Raw genomic sequence first — 14,672 nt, 5'->3', positions numbered from 1 at the left:
TATTATGACGTAAGCATCCACTAAGAAAGGATTTTTAAAAATTAAACCCTAAGGGGGTGAAATAGGGGTTTGAAATTAGTGTAGTCCACGCGGACGAAGTCGCGGGCATACTCGTAAGCTAATATTTATTATGATTTTGAGAACCTTGTAATATGTACATGTAGAACTCCGATAAACAGGCAACTTCAATGTAAGCACTGTCTTCTTCTTCTTCTTCGCTCTGGGCTGGTTTCCGCACTTAAACGTTTCCGTTTGTTGTGCGTGCGTTGCCCCTCCCCGCTGAAGTCTTCACTCCAGCCATCCAAGCTCACTCCAGCAGCCGAGTAGACCGCCCAGGTTGCCGAGGGCTTCATGGAATGAGGTCGGGGAACCCAAATGGCGTTCGCGTTGTTCTGCTACGCCCGTGCACTCTAGGACCACGTGCGTCGGTGTTTCGTCGACCTCCATGCAAGCCCTGCACAGAGGACTGTCGGTAACACCTATAACGAAAGGGTGTTTGTTTAGTGGGCTATGCCCTGTTATGAGTCCCACCCCCTTCCTAAGTTTACCTCTGATGTAAGCACTGTATCCCGGTATCATGTGTCTATATGGCACTCTGTATTCGTCAGTTCCTGAGCATGCGGCGCGCGCTAATCCCGCGGTACATCAGCGGATCCCACACGCCGGAGCTGTGTTTACAGTTTACACTGCATATTGCGTGCTGGGAACTGACGGTGATGCCTTACTGCGACATCATAATCCATCATCATGATCAACCCATCGCCGGCTCACTACAGAGCACGGGTCTCCTCTCAAAGTGAGAAGGGTTTTGGCCATAGTCCACCACGCTGGCCATGTGCGGATTGGTAGACTTCACACACCTTTGAGAACATTATGGAGAACTCTTAGGCATGCAGGTTTCCTCACGATGTTTCCTTTCACCGTTAACGCAAGTGATATTTAATTCATACTTACTTAAAATATTAGCTGATGCCCGCGACTTTGTCCGCGTGGAATTATGTTTTTAAAAATCCCGTGGGAATCCTTTGATTTTCCGGGATAAAAAGTATAACCTTTGTCACTCTTCAGGCCTATAACTATATCCATGCAAAAATCACGTCGATCCGTTGCTCCGTTGCGGCGTAATTGAAGGAAAATCCAACCAATCAACAAACACACTTTCGCATTTATAAAATGGGTAGGTACTACTGACAAAAATAGGAAAGTGTGTCTGTCTATCACACCATTTTTTTTACACCATTATTACCTGTTATCTCCCAAAGCCGTTCCTCCCAGTGTTGGGGACAATACGCAACGAAACTTTCAGCTTTTATAAAATAACGAAGGTCTAGCACGGGCTGGCTCTCTCTCTAGTAGTAGTGTCTACTCATCAGCTGTTGTCTAATCCGCCATTTAGCGGATCCCGCGCGTCGGGGTTTTGTTGACACAGCAGGATTTCTCGCTGGGTACTGACACAGCAGGATTTCTCGCTGGGTACTGACACAGCTGTTATAGTCTAATGCGATAATGCATTCGGTATTTTTGTGATGATAATTATTATGGACTAGCTATACCCGCGACTTCGTTCGCGTGGATTTAGGTTTTTAAAAATCCCGTGGGTACTCTTTGATTTTCCGGGATAAAGAGTAGCCTATATCACTTTCCAGCAGTGTGATTCTCTAAGGTAAAATAATATTTACATCGGTCGCACATCGGATGTTTCCTTAGATGTAGCACATTTGTTATTCTATTAATCGCGTTCGACTCACCTTTGCGACACTAGCGCTTCACCCGCGAGTGTGATCGATGTAGGAAACGGGTTTTTGACATTTATGTATGGAATTTGCTATTCTAATTGCTCGCTTTCGACTACATCGTACGCCCTCGCCTTCGATTCTATGTGTCAAACGGAAAAGCGTCTCCGGTGCAGCTTTTCTCTACGATGCACCATCGATGCACGAGTTAAATTTCGTTGTAAACATAGAAAAACTTTAAAAGAAAGGTGAAAATGTGAGTTTTATTTTGTTATTTTCTATAGTAAGTATAATTAAATGATAAAAAAATATCTGAGTTAACTATTTATCGTTTTTCACTTCAGATGGCTGCTCGCTTAGCTCAAGTACATTTTTCTTATTAGAAGAAGCTAAACAAGAGGAATACAAAATAAAAAGGCGTGCAAAAGGTTGTCAAATACGTGGTCTTCGTCTGCTCTCGACAGACGCATTATGTAAGAATATTTAGTATCACGGAGGAACTTGTGGCAATGTTAGAAAGGGATTTGCTCCCCTACATCAAGAGCTAGTCGTGCAGTGGTGTATGTATTATTTGGAGTTTAAAACGAAGATTTAGATGCCTTCTAGTTCATAGCGATTATGACCCAGGGATGGTGGCCAGAAGATTCATTATACTTAGCATGTTGCATGCACGTTTTACACAACATACTACAACATTACCAGCGTTGTCATTTCCAAATGACATAATCCGAGAAGAACATAGGATAATGAGCATGCTGCAAAGGAATCCTCGTCAAAGCAGAGCAGAGGGCTTAGAAGAAGGACAAAGGTGCCGAGAACTCCTTGCTAATCGCTTGTGGCGTGCAAGACAGATGCAATAATAAATAAAAGAGTAGATTTAGATAATTCTCAATTTCAAAGCCTTTATTTATTCCTTATCTTAATCTTAACTATTTACATATATTTTAATGTTATGTACATTTTATATCTTATACCGTGTGTGTGTTAGTGTTTTTCAATAGTTAATTATAATATATTTTATTGCATTTTTCGTTCATTTGTTTTTAATATTTGTGTGGAAAAGATAATAAAAGTGCAATATAAACTTAGTTTACATTTTTTTTACCATAGAAAAACAGACGGGTTTTGTTATAGACTTTTGGTAGAAAAAAATGAAATAATTCCCACAGGATTTAAAAGCTTCTCAACTGCTAGAGGCTCAGGAATTTTAGTGTCTTCCACTGCTTGAGAAGAATTCATGATCATCGTGATCAACCCATAGTCGGCTCACTGCAGAGCACGGGTCTCCTCTCGGAGTGATAAGGGTTTTGGCAGATTTGCAAATTGGTAGACTCGCACACCTTTGAGAATATTATGGAGAACTCTCAGGCATGCAGGTTTCCTCACGATCTTCTTCTTCACCGTTAAAGCAAGTGATATTGGATAAAAAGCACAAAACTCCGAAAAGTTAGAAGTGCGTGCCCGGGATGGAATCCCCGACCTTCGATTAGAAGGCGGACATCCTAACCACAAGTCTATCACAGCTCACGAGAATTAGTTAAATATAATCTTCCTGATAAAAAAGCTGTGATAGCCTAGTGGTTAGGACGTCCACCTTCTAATCGGAGGTCGGGGGTTCGATTCCGGGCACGCACCTCTAACTTTTCGGAGTTATGTGCTTTTTAAGTAATAAAATATTACTTGCTTTAACGGTGAAGGAAAACATCGTGATGAAACCTGCATGCCTGAGAGTTCCCCATAATGTTGTCAAAGGTGTGTGAAGTGTACCAATCCGCACATGGTCAGCGTGGTAGACTATGGCCAAAACCCTTCTCACTCTGAGAGGAGACCCGTACGTACTCTGTGGTGAGCCGGCGATGGGTTGATCATGATGATGATGATGATGAATCTCCCTTGTGAGTTCTTCGCCTGCAACAGCCACAGTTCAGATATTATGAAAGAGTTGAAATAATTAACTAGTCAAAAAAAATCCGTAGGTATATTTTATACTAGCTTATGCTTGCGACTTCGGCTGCGTGGACTACACAAATTTCAAACCAATATTTCACCCCCTTAGGGGTTGAGTTTTCAAAAATCCGTTCTTAGTGGATGTCTACGTCATAATAGCTATCTGCATGCCAAATTTCAGGCCGATCCGTTCAGTAGTTTGAGCTGTGCTTTGATAGATCAGTCAGTCACCTTTTTCTTTTATACATAGGTATAAAAGCTAGTATAGACTAGCTGATGTCCGCGACTTCGTCCGCGTGGATTTACGTTTTTCAAAATCCCACGGGAACTTTTTGATTTTCCGGGATAAAAGGAGCCTATGTCACTCTCCAAGTCTTTATCTATACCCATGCAAAAAATCACGTCAATCCGTTGCACCGTTGCGACGTGATTGAAGGACAAACCAACAAACTAACAAACCAATAAACAAACACACTTTCGCATTTATATAATGGTACGGATATAATATATAATAATATTATACACACCGCAGGCTCAAAATAACTCTCCAAGTGTGGTAAACTTTCATCATTTATATATCATTCTGAAATAAGAAAAAAATAGTACTTTATATTATTATTTTAAATAATTTTTCATATTAATTACGTACCCATACTAGCCATACCTAATACCTACTTAAACTTTAAATGCGAAAGTGAGTCTATCTGTCTGCTAGCTTTTCACGGTCCAAAAATTAAACCAATTTCGATGAAATTTGGTGCAGAATTAGCTTACATCCCAAGAACGGACATAAGCTAGATACTTTTTATCCCAGAAAATCAAAGAGTTCCCACAGGATTCTTAAAGGGCCATCTATTTAACCCATTTATGCATTTATTTGTAATTTGGTACAGAGGTAGCTTGCATCCCGGAAATTGACATAGACAACTTCTTATCTCAGAAAAGCAGAAGTCCAACAGGATTTAAATATTCATTTATAGAGATAACATAGATAACAGACAATTCAAAATCTTCCTATCCTTTTGCAAAACTTTCTCCACCCATAAGAGAAACAATTATTAGGTATTTGCTCAAGGTTATTTAGATCTGCTACTGCTATATTTTCATCCATACCACTGCCTGTTCTTTCTTCTAGCAATAACCATGCTACTGCATTTTCTCTCTGCATCATCTTTTTTATCTTTCCAATACTGTATTGTATGACAACATTTAACACTAGGTAGCTACTAACATTTATACTCTGCTTAGAAAGTAGATTGTGTCTTTGAAAATAATATTTACATACCTTTTGCTATTGTTGCCAAGTTTTGATGCAGCCATTTGTATTCATCCAATATTGTCCAACTTCTTGGTGATGCTTGGTGACTACGGTCTCTAGCAAGGGCAGTGCGAGCGTGCCCAGTTGCTAACCATGGTCTGTACTCCATAAATTTGAACAATTTTTCAAGTTGAGCAGTGGATGGGGCAATATTGCGAGGCACTGAAATTTATAATTAAATCGTTGGTTAGCACCGAAAGAACAGTTTGATAGGCAGTCTGACACAAGTTTAAAACCACTGATATTCGAGTAAATTAAGTTTAATTGAATACTCACTTGTATTTTAAAACAAAACACGATAAAACGACGTACAAAGACGAAGTTCACGCACTATTTGTTGAGTTGTTGTGACGACCTATGAAGTCACCATGGCAGTAAAGGAATTATAAGTGCTCCACTAACCACTTGATTTATTATGTGCAGTTTGTTTTAAGACTAGAGTTTTTTGTCGAGTAATCGTTTTTCAAGGGTGTAGGTGATCATTAATTTACCAATACCATTTTTAATTTTGTGCTGACTGACATCTTGCATGGCGGGAAGCAACTTTTTTTTTAATGATGCAAAACAAAGGCAAAGGTCTCCTGCCTATGTCCAAGATTTTTTTAAATAATGATAATTTCTCATAGTATTTTGCATTTATTGCTTTAACTTTGTATAAAAATAGCAAATGTAATCATAAATGAATTTTAAACCCACTATAAATGCCATATTTCGTAATCGTAACTTTTTATCGGTATGAAAATAAAAATAGGATGACATCACTGGCTCATCCGAGATAACATCGTAGAGCCCGTCTCAACCATAAGATCGCCGACGAGCTTAAAGCCACTACAGAATCACAAATTTACAACCGTTGCTGGCCTGGTCGATCTGTACGATGTTACCTCGCAGACCGCATCGATGTTGGCAACGTTGAACCGTTCTTTAGAGAATCACATAGCAGGTCTTTATCTATACACAGTGGCGTGCAACTCATAGAGGCATAAAAGCGCTGCTTACCCAAGAAATAGTTAACTCTGTTGAAATTGCTTAATGCTCATTATTCTTTGACTTGCTTACCCTGGCTTTAAACCCTATGCACGCCACTGTCTATACACATGCAAAAATCACGTTAATCCGTTGCACCGTTGCCAAAACGGTACTTCTAGCACAAGCTTGACGCTTAGTTGGAGAGGAAAGGGAAATATTAGTCATTTAACATGGCTAGGATTAAAAAAAAATAACAACATTAAGTAGGTGTGTGTGTGTGTCTGTGTGTATGTTGCATGCGTGGGCAGAAGACACATGTATCAAAGTCGAGCCAGTCGACCTCTCGACTGGTGAAACCTATAAATACAGTAATTTACAACATTGTACTACATCAGAACGCAATATATTTAATATTTATGCTTCTAATGGGGCTTCATTAGAAGCATAAAAGTAATCGCAGCGTAGTTTACGAGGTGTCGCGTGTCGCGTGACGTGTGAAGCCGCCATAACTAACGGCCATTTGTACTCGCAGCTCTCGTGTAAGCTTTGCGCCACATTTATGACTATTATCACTGATTATTTATAGATATCACGATAACTAACTGCCTATTTTAAGTAATACTAACTTATGCTCGCGACTTCGTCAGCGTGGACTACCTACACAAATTTCAAACCCCTATTTCACCCCTTTAGACACCCTTCACCCCCTTAGTTTCTTGACAGACGGACGGACAGACAGATAACGAAGTGAAGTGTCCGTTTTTCCTTTTGGGGTACGGAACCCTAAAAAGAAGAAAAGTTTATTTTGCTAGCGTTGTTATTTTTAGTCTATGCAGTTTATCAAAGCCTTTTACAGTCACGTCTTTTGGATAATGTTTCATTTTAATTCCACACACGTAACAGTTTCAGACCTTAACATTTACCATTTGCCAGCAAAACAACACAGACAGCTTTATCATTTAAAACGTAATAAAATAACTTAAACGCCACTGCGTGATACCTAACAACAAAATAACGATTCATCATCCACACGCTTTTTTGTGCGAAAAGTGAAAAACATAACAAAATGAGTTTCCCCGCGTTGTGCCGACGACTGCCTTTTTTCTTCGCTACACAATTTTAACGTAGGTGTTTCGGGTTTCAATGGTCTCTGTGACCCTCGGCCTCGCCATTATGTCGGCGTCACCGAACGAAAATCTTTTATATGTCGCTTTCATAATTCCGTTTCAATGGATCTGCACTTTCACATCGGCCACTTGAAGGGAAATAAATGATACGGATTTTAAATGTGACTAGCTTATGCTCGCGACTTCGTCCGCGTGGACTACACAAATTTAAATTCACCCCCTTAGGGGTTAAATTTTCAAAAATCCTTTCTTAGCGGATGCCTACGTCATAATAGCTATCTGCATGCCAAATTTCAGCCCGATCCGTCCAGTAGTTTGAGCTGTATCAGTCAGTCAGTCAGTCAGTCACCTTTCCTTGCTTTTAATTAAATTCCTTTTAATAAAACTACATTGTAATAGAATTTTTCAATAAGTTTTATGAAAACTTTGAACTTGTAGTTGTAGAGTAATCTCCAATATGACGTCTTCCGAAAGCTTATCATAAAAACATAATACAATTACCAACAACCTACTACGTACTAGTAATACAAACACATATCCATGCTCTATCGAATAAGATCGTCGCAAGGATTGGGAATAAACGCGGAAATGGTGGAAATGCATCCGACTGAAAAGCGGAAAATTCATATCGAACCAAATCGAAGCGAATCAACATCGGACATCGGAATCGAAATATTCGCTCTTTATTTCAATTCGAACCAAAAACGTTTACCATTCTTCGAGGGGAGACGATATGTTCATCTTTGCGTAAGTACCGGCCCGAATGGTCGAAAATCTAAACAGGGACAAGTGTACGAAAATATTTGATGTGTTGTTCTATTTAAAGTCACCTACTACCGTATTATATTTTAATTAGTATAATTAAAACCTTGATGATCCACCCCTAGCTTCGTTTTTGTTGAAATTGGTGAAGGGGTGGATTTTTCAGAAACCTTGAAACACGTACTTCTTTATTTTTCCCCAAAAGTCCAAATATTATCGTCCGGATAACCGGGTTTCTTATTCCTATTTAGACGTAGCGTCTGCTGTGTGTATGTGAGCCCAAATGTCAATTTTCATGGACATAACTTGAAAGACATCGTACTTTCATACAAACTTTTATCCCCTAATTGGTTCCCTTAGGGGTGCAATTTCTAAAAATATCTAAATTTTTTGGTGTCTAGCCCAAATACGAATTAAACACAACTTGAAAAATTACAGTTTCATACAAACTTTCATCCTATATTTAACCTGTAGCAAAGGGTGTCTTTTGGATCATTGTATTTCAGTCCGCTCTTTGACTATTGAGCTATTGGTATTGAGGCTTCATAACCGTATCAATGAGAGGACGATGTCACCTCGTAGGCGTGTTATTCAAGAATAGGAAGCGATTCGACGCCTCGATTCATTGAGCACTCATAATAAAATAACTAAGTTTCTGTACGCGACTACGCTTTCACATTTCATTTGGTCGGAAAATTTTGTTTCATTAAACTTCGCGAAGGAAATCTTTAAAGGGGAATTTTTCCAAGTTTGCGTCGAGACAGTGTTTGTTTAAAATATTAAATGAAGGATTCAATATCTACGAATTGAAAGAAAAGTGGCAGAGAACTAAAAATGTACTCATATTTAGTTAATGGTACCTACTCGACAAAATACGCTGTGGTAGCCTAGCGGTTAGGACGTCCGCCTTCCAATCGGAGGTCGGAGGTTCGATCCCGGGCACGCACCTCTAGGCTCTAACTTTTCAGACTTCAGAGTTTTTAAGTAATTAAAATATCACTTGCTTTAACGGTGAAGGAAAACATCGTGAGGAAACCTGCACGCCTGAGCGTTCTCCATAATATTCTGAAAGGTGTGTGAAGTCTACCAATCCACACACGGCCAGCGTGGTAGACTATGACCTACTACACCCTTCTCATTTTGGGCGGAGACTCGTGCCTAGTCAAGTGCCTATCTTCATCATCATGATCAACCCATCGCAGGCTCACTGTTGATCATGATGATGAAGATAGGCACTTGAGTGCGAAAATATTATATTATGTAGTACGCGACAGGTCGAGATGACAATCGGGGTCGAGATGCCCCGCACACCCGCACACCCGCACACCCGCACACCCGCACACCCGCACACCCGCACACCCGCACACCCGCACACCCCCCGCGCTAACCCGGAGTGGGATAGCGCGGGTGACGTATCTACTACGTACTACTATACATATCAATGTAAATAGTTATAGGTATAGCACAGCAGCAGACACCCTTGTTCAATCGAAACGGTCTCCAAATGGAATTAGAATCGGCGTGCGGCCGGCGGCGATCCCGCGGGACGCCGGGATGCGGCTGCCCCGGGATAACGTGGACGCACACCTGTCAGCACCGCACCCACCGCACGATTTAGGCTACGGACAACATTATCAGAGAATGCGGCAAGAAAGACGCGGAAAATGAAAGCTCACTAGTTACTAGAGACATAGGCGGAAAGAGGTTAAGTACCTACCTACTAATTACTTACTATAGTTTCTCAATATTCAAGTTTATTGAAATAAAAACTTAAACGCAAAACGCAAATCCGCGACAGGTCGAGAAGGGAATCGGGGTATGAGGTGAGGGTACACCCCGCACACTCGCACGTCACGCGCGCTCGTCTGCACCGGGGTAGCGCGGGGGCTGTGCGGGTGTTCCCTCCCCGATTGCCATTTCAACCTGTCACGTACTATAGATGATGCCGACGACTTCATCCGCTTGCATTTAGGCATTAAAATTTCCGTGGGAACTCTTTAATTTCCCGGAACAAAAAGTAGCCATCTTTGCGGTGCAACCTATTTCTATACAAGATTTCGTCAAAATAGGTCCAACGGATGAACCGTGAAAATCTCGTGGCCAGACAGAATTAGTCGCATCCATGTCAAAAAAGAAAATTCAACCTATCATTTTTAAACACGTGCATCTTTTAATAATAATATGCACAGCCTAGTTTTATTTCGTGCGGCACGTACGGCAACTGCGGTGCGAACTAATGTGCGATCAGTTCTATTCAGGTCTCGGTGATTGGTTCACTGTTTGCACTGCCACGATTGCAGATAGAATTGAAACTGGTGTAAGCGGGTTTAGAAAGTCTCTTTTATGGTGAATACGAGCAAAAAATGTTTTCAATATGGTATATAGATTAAAATTGGCGGTTAGTCGGATTGAGGTTTTTTACAGGGTTTTAAACGGATGAAAACGGTTGGTATCTGTCTGTAATATTTCGTCGCCAAATATATTTTTAACATACCCACGTTAGCGAATACTGAACCTAGATTTAACAGACTATAAAAAGGGAAGAGGTTCTCAATTCGATGCATATTTTTTTTCTCAATTACTACTTTCCAGTGGAGTGTGGTGCAGATAATAATTTTAAAGTTAAGAAGAAATGGAAGTTTTCTATGAGTCAAGCTTACACTAAAACCCAGCGGCGCTCCTGCGCGTCGCTTGGCGACGGGGTCACGGGTACGGGTGTGATGTAACCACAAATTCATAGTTTTCAGATTTTTCCCCTAATGTCTGCTACAAGACCTACCTATTCTAGGTCAACGGAAAGTACCCTGTAGGTTTCTTGACAGATAGACCGACGGCAACAAAGTGATCCTATAAGGGTTCCGTTTTTCCTTTTGAGGTACGGAACCCTAAAAATAATTAAAATGTGTTCATGAACAAGTTACAACATTGCGAGCAATTCGCAAGTAGGTAGGTAGTGAGATGGATTCAATCGATAGGTATCTGTACCCGCAGGCTGCAATCAATCAGGCCAAATCCTTCTTTGTAAGGCTTACCTCCCCCCTCCCCTCCTTGCCGTAAGTCTTCTTTAATCAACCGATTTATTTACCTTTCCACTCGTAGAAATGGATTCTTGGATTTTTTTTGATTTCATATAATACTGCAAAACTAAAATTGAAGTAGGCCAAAAGTTATTTTAATAAAACTTTCGATCTAAAATAACTGCATTTATCGCACATCGGTGGTTCAGTGTGGTTCAGTGTGGTTCAGTGGTAGAATGCACGACAGCCACGCGGGCCGGCCCGGATTCGATTCTCCTTTTTTCTTTTCTTTTTAGGGTTCCGTACCTCAAAAGGTAAACCGTAACCCTTATAGGATCACTTTGTTGTCTGTCTGTCTGTCAAGAAACCTATAGGGTTCTTCCCGTTGTCCTAGAACCATGAAATTTGGCAGGAAGGTAGGTCTAAAAGCAGACATGAGGGGAAAAATCTAAAAACCGTGAATTTGTAGCTACATCACAAGAAAAAAAATTAAAATGTGTTCATGAACAAATACATATTGCTATTTTTCATATTTATTTGCTATTTGTAAAAGTGGGATATGAAAAGGCTTTACTTTTACATTCTAAAACAGATTTTATTTATTTTTAGGCATAATAGTTTTTGATTTATTCTGCAAAATGTCGATAAAATACGATTGTAGTACGGAACCCTCAGTGCGCCAGTCTGACTCGCACCTGGCCGGTTTTTTTTTAGTAAAAACTTCCCTTATATTACAGCGTTTCACAGCAAAACTAAAATTGAAATGGGCCAAAAGTTATTTCAATAAAACTTTCGATCTAACTGCATTTATCGCAAGGAAGTTAGTGAATGTACGCCCGTCACAGAGACGTGTTGCAATCCGATCGCATATCAGCAGTTTAGACTTTACAAGCTAAGACATAAGGGATATAATTGAATGTAGGGGTCCTCAGGCGATAGCTAGTGAAGCCGCAAGGCGTTTCTAAGTGGCATTTAATTAAAAATATGTCAGGAACCCTGCGAGGGATTACTGCGGGGCGGGATTGGACGCGGCGCCCGCTGCGGGGTTAAGGCGGGAATTATTTGTCTTAGTACATCTTATTGGATTTAAGTGCACGCTTGCAATTTGCTTTACTATTTTTTTCCGTACCTCAAAAGGAACAAGGAACCCTTATAGAATCACTTTATATGTGTTATATATTTAACTAGCTGATCCCCGCGGCCTATCCCGTATAGCCTATGTCATTCAGGAATAATGTAGCTTTCTACTGGTGAAAGAATTTTTAAAATCGGTTCAATAGTTCCAGAGATTACCCCCTACAAACAAACTTTACCTCTTTACAATATTAAACTAGCGGCACGCTATGATGGCCGGTTTGACGTTTGTCCGCTCATGAAGTTCCGTATTAATTGATAACGACTTTGAAGGAAATAATTGTATTACTTTATTGACGATAGTGATGTGCAGAGATTCATAAATTTTATCGAATGTAGTTTTAGGTTTAGGACTCAAAATTTATTTATTAAATTGATTTCTTAAATGTATACAAGTGTAGAAAAATCAGTTTGCACCATTTAAGGGGTGAATGTACTTGTGAATATGAACAATTTTCACTATGTGGACAAACCTCTGAAATCGCAAAAAAATATCAATAAATTTTTAAAAATGGAATCTAATACGATCGTCACATAGGATCGCTGGCTAGCACAACTACTACCTCCGGCAAACTCGCGTCAATGCTCAATGCAAAACAAAGCAGTTTCGAATTGACGTTGCTTCGAAAAGTATAAACTGTCAGTGCAATGCGATTGTGATATAGTTTTGACCTGGCTTTGGATTTCAAATATTGATACTGCATTACTGTTGACCCTTGCTCGTTAATTTGGACTCTGTTCAAGCCCTTTGTTGTGGATTTCGTCGATATGACCGAACGTACGCAGAGAACTGTTCTAAATAGTCAGACACGTGAGTTCCTAATACGCCTTCGTAACTATTTCGATCGTGAAGCTCAAAATGGAGGGCCAATTTTACCTATAACGTCAGTGGTTGAACGCGTAGCTGATGCGCTTAATATTGGACAACGAACTGTTAGACGGATAACTAAAAAAAAATATGGCGAGACTGGCACAGAAGAAAATAAACTTCACACACCAAAAAAGAGAAAACGAGCAAAACCAGTCGTAGGCATCGATAGCTTTGATGCCGATGCTATCCGAAGACATGTTTACGGCTACTATTTACAGAAGGAGTATCCAACAAGAAAAAAGTTGGTGCATTCACTGAAGGAAGCTGGATTATTCTTCGGTGGGGAAAGTTCTTTAACGAAGATTTTGAAGACCATTGGATTTCGATACAAAAAATGTAACAAACGCAAAATATTGATGGAAAGATTTGATATAGCGATGGCAAGGTATACTTTTTTACGGCAAGTGAAAGAAATCAAAAATTGGCAAAATGTTGTGTTCTTGGATGAAACATGGCTTAATGCTAACCATACTGTAGGCCGTTCTTGGAACGATGACACAGCAGCATCTACTTCCAAAGTTCCTGTAGGAAAAGGATCGCGACTTATAATTTGTCACGCCGGAACCATCAACGGGTTTGTCGAAGGTTCTCTCATGGCTTTTGCGTCAAAAACCACTGGAGACTATCATGAAGACATGAATGGAGAAAAGTTTACTGAATGGTTTACCTCAATGTTGTGTAGCCTCCCTGAACCATCTATTATAATTATGGACAACGCCCCATACCACTCGATGCAAATTGACAAGCCACCTGCCCAATCCCAAAAGAAAGCTGATATCGTCGCATGGCTTCGTAAAAATGGCGTAGATGCAAACATGAATATGTTAAAAGCGGAATTAGTACGTCTTTTAAAAGAAAACAAACCAACCAAGATCCGATACGTCATTGACGAAATAGCATTAGAACATGGGCACAGAGTTATACGGTTACCGCCTTACCATTGTGAGTATAATGCGATTGAGTTGGTGTGGGCTCAAATTAAGGGATATGCTGCAAGACACAATACAGAACCCCCATTTACCACAAAAAAAATGCTAAAATTATTAGAAGAAGCTTGTGAACATGTGACTAAAGGAGACTGGGAAAAGGTTGTGAATAGAACTGTTAAATTAATAAGGGAAGATTATGAAAGAGATGTGAAAATAGATAATATTATAGAAAACGAACATATAATTATTAATGTATGTGATGATAGCAGTGACGACAGTGAAAATAGTAGTATGGACGAATCTGATTAATTATGGCCTTTTGTGGCACCTTTTTCGGTATCTTTTGTATTCATATGTTTCTTGTGTGCATATAAAGTATGTATATTCATTTTCGTTCAAATATTCAGTTCGTTCAAATAAATTAAATAAACATATACATTTTTGTTTTATTAAACCTATTTAATCAGGTACAAAAACAAAACTTAATTGTTTTTTGTTCGAGAATAAATTGACATTCCACATCACTATTGTAATGTGTCAAACCGGCCATCATAGCGTGCCGCTAGTGTAGTATAGGTGTGAGTCGGACTCCCAAATCGTTTTTCGGATTTTTTCCTTTACTTGTGCTATAAGACATTTCTACCTGTCAAACATGACTCTAGGTCAACGGAAAGTACGCTAAAGGTTTAAATTCCCTTGAAGCATCTTGACAGACACGACAGACAGACGGACAACCCACCACCACTCATGGCCCCACCAACCTCGCGGTTATATGGGCCGAAACGCGGGAGGGCGCCCGTTCGGTACTTGTTCGGTGGCTCTTTCCCGGGGCGCCTTCTTGACTCCCTACCAATTCTTTATATCC

The 14,672-nt window shown here is 40.1% G+C and overlaps 1 long non-coding RNA gene across 2 annotated transcripts; it reads right to left on the bottom strand.

Annotated features, from left to right (window-relative positions):
* Positions 1-3,085: 3,085 nt before the first annotated feature.
* On the bottom strand, positions 3,086-5,543 carry LOC138403266 (uncharacterized). 2 transcript variants are annotated; one of them, XR_011237570.1, is made up of 4 exons: positions 5,275-5,543; positions 4,966-5,160; positions 4,208-4,263; positions 3,086-3,641 (listed from the first exon to the last, which is right to left on the bottom strand). It is a non-coding gene; the product is annotated as an uncharacterized lncRNA (long non-coding RNA). The 2 variants fall into 2 exon arrangements; XR_011237571.1 differs by lacking the exon at positions 4,208-4,263.
* Between the last annotated feature and the right edge of the window lie 9,129 nt (positions 5,544-14,672).

Source organism: Maniola hyperantus, chromosome 14 (genome assembly GCF_902806685.2).
Source record: "Maniola hyperantus chromosome 14, iAphHyp1.2, whole genome shotgun sequence".
Taxonomy (NCBI): domain Eukaryota; kingdom Metazoa; phylum Arthropoda; class Insecta; order Lepidoptera; family Nymphalidae; genus Maniola; species Maniola hyperantus.
This window is presented reverse-complemented; position numbering and strand designations above follow the sequence as displayed.